A 6,032-nucleotide genomic window follows, 5' to 3' on the forward strand; every position below is an offset into this window, starting at 1 on the left:
TACACAGACTACTGTGATGACTTTGACATTGCTGGATGTATATTTCCACAGGAGTGAGATTTACTGAGGAGACAAAAGAAGGATTAAACATTATAATTGTACTTTGACAAGAACATATGACTTCTGGGATGGATTAATACTCCTGCAGAGGATTTTACTACCATGTCTGACAATACTGCCTCATGAACTTTTATTCTGGGTGCCTTTTCTCTTTTGCAGTAAAATGACGCATGAAATGCTCTGAACAAACGTTTATCTTTATTCCAAGCAAAATATACTGCAGATTTATGAAAGATTATCCAGACCTTTCCACTGCCAGCAGAATTTGGTCATCTCATCTGACCTTACAGCACGTCAGAGATTTTTGCTTTTTATCCTGAGTGACCTCTTCTTCTGCCTATTAATCTCAGATAACTGAAATGTAGGTTGTTTTTTTTTCCTGCTGTATAAGTCTGAAATCCATGGTAGACTCCATTTAGATGGTTGGCCAAACTACAGATAAGCAGAGCTTTTCTGGCATAATTATCATCGTTCTTCTGAACCTTTGCAGGTGGTCAGATTCATATCATTCCAGAATAGTAACACTGCCTTCAGTGATCTGTCTCAAGTGATTTCAATGGGATCCTTATTTACATGGACCTTTGAAACAGAACTGTCTAGATTCTTTCTTGGAGAAGTATTCCAACATTACTAGAAAGGCTTTTGTAGGAACCCAGAGTGCCGAGAATATTTCTCTGCCTGTTTTTCATGGTTCTTACCCCCCTGAACAACACTGTTTTAGCTTCAAACCTTGGAAAAAATTACCAACATTCAGACAAGAACTAGAAAATACAGTGGTGTGAATTAGGTGATAGACTACTATGTAAGATTGTCACAGGGTGAAAGATTTAGAGGTTTTGGGCTTCTCTTTGTAGTAAATAGATAAGAGTAAAAAATATCAAAATGGAGGATTGTTGTTGTTCTCTAAACCTTCTTCTCCTTCTTCTACTATTTCATATTCTGCAGTAAAAGTAGTTTGGATTGATTGGATAGAAAATTCTGCAGTTCCTAGTCGTGTTACTGAATAATTGGTAGTGAAAATAATGTACGTTTTTAGTAACTATTGGTTAAAATATCTTTAAAAGGCTGTGTAAATCTTGATAATTGGCTCACTCCTGCTTTTCTGTCTTCTATGCTGTACCTGGGTCATGTTAGTGGCTCTGTTCCTCTGATAAGACTTAATAAACAACTATCTGGAAGCACTGAAACTCAAGGAAAAGTCTCGGTTTATCTTTGAAACTCCTTGCAAGGACTTTCAGCAAGTTCTCTCCCATCAGGAGGAACTTGATTTACGGCACGGTTCAGTGTCAAGGTTTGAAACAAAATTAACGAATCCTAAAGAAACAACAAAACAAAATAAAAATTAAAACCACCTCAGCCCCACTCCTTGCCCAAAACCGAAACCAACCAACCAAAAAAAAAAAAAAAAAAAAAAAAAAAACCCAACCAAACAAAAAAAAAACCTCGCAAAAAACAAAGCAAGGAAACAAACAAGAAAAAAGCCCTACCAAAAAAAGAAAAACAACCAAAAAACAAAAACCCCCCTAAAAAAACCCAACAAAAAACAAAAATAAAACCTGAAGAACCTAACCTAAATGAAGAAAACCCAAACAAACCCAGAGTAGAAAGTCTAAAAATCATTCTAATTTTATTATATTGTAGGAAGGAAGGCAAATCACTATGTTCAGACTAGCTTTCTAGCTTTGGGGTTAGTCTCTCAGTGGCTTCCTCAATGAAAACTAACTCTACACAATTCCACTTGGTTCCTTTGAAACCATCTTCTATTTGTTGTGAGTTCTTGTCCAAAGCCCAGTTATCTGCTCTCTTCCTCCTAACTGAGGAACTTCTCTTAGTTTTCACATGAGAAGCAAACTCTTTGTTCTATGTTAAACTATCACCATTTCTCCTTTCACTGCCCCAGGAAACACCTTTTCCCAAAGCATGCTAAAATAGTTATAGAAGTTCATCAGGTTCCCCTGGACAGCTGGGATTTCCACCTGACCATCTCATTCTTTCCTTTAGGGCATACAACACAAGGAGATTAAATAAATATATTGGCTGTCATATTGATACTGCAACAGTGCTGGTCTCTGAAAAAAGGTGCAGGGTAAACAAGTTGTTGTCTATAAAATCCTGGTGTTACTTTTCACCAGGGCTTGTAGTGACAGGACAAGGGACAATGGTTTTAAATTAAAAGAGATTTATATTCAACGTAAGTAAGAACCTATTATAACAGTGGTGAGTCACTGGAAGAGTTCACTCAGAGAAGGTGTGGATGCCCCATCCCTGGTAGCATTTAAGATCAGGTTGGATGAGGCTTTGAGCAACTTGATTTAGTGAAAGATGTCCCTGCCTATGGCAGAGGGATTAGAACTAGATGATCTTTAAGGTCCCTTCCAAACCAAGCCATTCTATGGTTCCATGATTCCATAATCGTTTGTCTCTCACTCATGCTGGAAATGAACTATTCATGCTGATTTACAGACAAAATTACATGTAAATGTTTGCATACAATTTTCTCATTTTTTTGTTCCTGCAAGTTGTGACTAGTATTTATTAAGAAAAAGATATTTTGATGGATTTTCAGATGTTATTGGTTTTCCTCTTCTTCATAGCACTATAAGAATTAAAAAATCTTTTTAAAAATCTTGAAAATTTTAACGATTACCTGAGTAAAAAATTCTTAATTATATTTCTGGAAATACCGCTTTTCTGTCATTATTAAAGTTATTCAAACTTCTGTTAATCAAACACACACCAAAAAATCATCCCAGAATGCATTTTGATTAGTCTCAGGATTTCCCAATAGATTGTGCATCAAAGCTTTCAGACATAGCAGCTGGAAAAGAAATCTCTCACCTCAGAGGAATACACCCACACCCATGCCTGAGGTCTGTTTGAAGGAAATACTTTGAGAGTCACACACTGAAAGAAAAAAAACATTTCAGCTGTGCAACTTCAAAGTTTCTCTAATATAAATCAGATCTTCACAAATACTAAAGTCCCAAAAGGCAGAAAATGCCTTTTGGCAGGGAAAATTCATCTCAACTTTGAAAGATGGAAGTAAAAATATTAAAGTTTTACTTGTTAAGCAGCAATGTTATGGAAGTGGCCCCATGTATAGACTGACACTGTATTAAAAATAAATAATTTATTCAGATTAAAGCAGTATTCATGCCAGATGGAATTTTTTTTTATTGTTGTTCTTTTTTTTTTATCTGAAAATTTGATTAAATGGTAAATGTATATGTGCAAGCACTCTCCATAAACACCACTCAGACCACAATTACCTTTTAGGAGCTAATTATGTCAGTATGTGATTATGTACATGACTGATACACATTGTTATCTAGCAATCCTACATTGTTAAAATTCAGGACACTTTCTAACATGTTCAAAATCCACTTGCAACATTGAAAAATTGCTGCAGAATTCAATATACTGTGAATCAGTCATTCATATTTTAACATCCATGGGGATTGGAGGACATGGGGAATCCAGTAGGATGCCAGACCCATTTTTTGAAACAAAGACGAATGAGGTTGAGAACCATACACCCACATTTTTTCCATGCTGCAAAGGGAGCAACTGAATTGAAAATAAGTCAGATATTTTCTTAAGGTGATCCTGGGACATAAGTTATCAGCAGTGCCTCAGAAACACACAAGGCCAACAGAGTCCTGGGCTGCATACGGAGAAATATGATCAGCAGGATGAGTGAGGTGATCCTTCTGCCTTAGTGAGGCACATCTGCTGCACTGGGTGCAGGTCTGGGCTCCCCAGTGCAAGGAAGACATGGACATACTGGACCAGATCCAATGAAAGGACACTAGGATCATAAAGGACTGGAGCATTCATCTCCTGAGAAGAGGCTGAGTGAGCTGAAACTTTCTCCTGAGGAAGAGAAGGTTCAGGAGGTCTTATCAATATGCATGAACAGTTAGTGGGAGAGTTTAAACGAGAGTTTAAAGAAGGCAGAGCCAAGCTCAGTGGTACCCTGCAACAGAACAAGAAACAAGGGGCGTACATTGAAATATAAAAGATAGCACTCAAACATTAAAAAAAAAATTCAATGAGACGATGGTCAAACACTGGAACAGGCAGCCCAGAGAAGTTGTGTATGTCTCCAGGTTGTCATGGGTAATATTTTGCTGCCTAACTGATTTGTATTCTCTCTTCCTTTGCCCAGATATGCAGCAAGCCACTCCAGACATTTTTTAATCAGTTTTTCCTAGCATAATTATCTTTCCTTTCTGGAAGAGTCTTTCAGGTCTGAATTCTTACCAATCACTGCTAAAACTGCTGAAAGCCACAGCATTGCTGCATTCACTATTAATCACAAATGTGCTGAAAAAATAATGTTCATCTTCTATCAAATCTCACCCAAATTGAGCGGAAACTCACTAATTAAATCTTTCTGCAGCTCATTTGCCATTCTGTAAAAATGAGAATAATGCTATTACAAGACAATACATGAGTGTGGTTAAGATATGTTAATAGATTCTAGTCACATGGTGATAACAAACACAGAAAAATTCAGAATAAAATCTGCAATTTATTTTTTAGAGCAATTTCTTTGAGCAATTTGGACTGGAAAAATTACATGAAATTATGTTAAACATTAATCAGTGTCACAAAAAGAAAATAATGAAAGGTTCATTTTTATGTCCATGCTACTCTTTCATGTGCTCTGATTGTGTTGGGATCTGTCTGAAGAAATGTAGTCAATTAAGTAAGTAAAGACTGCATTTTAATGCAGAAGAAGGATACTAAAACAGTGAATTAAAATTTCACAAGCTTTCATATTTGACATTAATTTTGGTATTTCAAGTCTATTAAGCTCTTGACCCTATGAAATAATTTAATGTTTGTTTATGATGCTTCTAAAATGTTTATACAATCTGCAACGAACTTCCTTCCAAATGTTACTTTTTTGTTATTTTGTAAAGATTTCAAAACAGAAAAAGGTTTCTATTTCTGGATTTATTATCTGCCTGATTTTTTTTTTAATCTCTTGCTTCTCTAGGGTTAGGGTTTTTGTTTTGTTTTGGTGGTTTTTTGAAAGGAAATTTATGTTTTCTTGCTTACTTGTTTGTTTTCCCTAAAATTTATATTACGTTTGTCTCAGGATACTTGTTGGCTAATCTATACACCTTCTTTGCATCTGCAGTAAACTGGAAATGCACATAAGCAGGCTATCACATAAAAATTAGGTTTTATTTTCTCAAATATTTCAAATTTTAAAAAATAACTGGAAAAAATGAAACAGTACTATTTTAATAAGTAAATATTTAATGACTTTGGAAACAAATTCTTAATTATTTTGGAAATCTAGTGTTTAAATATAAAAATGTATTTTTACCATTGTTAGAATTCATTATTACATACTTGTGATTAGTATTTTATCTTCATTTCATAATGAAGTTCTTACCTTTTCAAAAAAACAGTAATAATAGATGTTATTATTGCTGTTCATGAATTGCAAAAAGTAGCCATAGGAATTGTAGGTAAATCTTATTTGTATATGCATAGAGACGCAGACATCCAAAAAACACATGTGTGTGTGTAGTGCACATTCATTTGTTGTGTGGAAGTCATCAGTCTTAAAAAAGACTGAGGATAGAGGATACTTACTGTACTGGCCATATTAAAGCCTGCTGTGAAGGGATGTGCTGTTGCATTTCTTACCTGTGGGCGGTCATTTGCACCACAGGATTGTGTTCTATCAGGGGGCTATCTATGACTTCTAAAGGGCCAGTGAATGTTATTGAGAAAGGCAGGTCCACCAGATGCAGGCTTAAATTCTGCAAGGTCTGAGTTACTACTGAGTTGCTTTTTTTTATGGATTTGCAAAATAAGATTACCTTGAAGTAAAGAATCTGGCGTATTTTCAATATGTATGGTCTCTCTGGATTTTTTTCATTTGATCTCATTTTTTATATACTTATTGATATAAGTTTTAATTAAATAATTGATGCCTAAGGCATCATAGT

The sequence above is a fragment of the Corvus brachyrhynchos genome, unplaced genomic scaffold (assembly GCF_000691975.1).
Source record: "Corvus brachyrhynchos isolate BGI_N302 unplaced genomic scaffold, ASM69197v1 scaffold71, whole genome shotgun sequence".
Taxonomy (NCBI): domain Eukaryota; kingdom Metazoa; phylum Chordata; class Aves; order Passeriformes; family Corvidae; genus Corvus; species Corvus brachyrhynchos.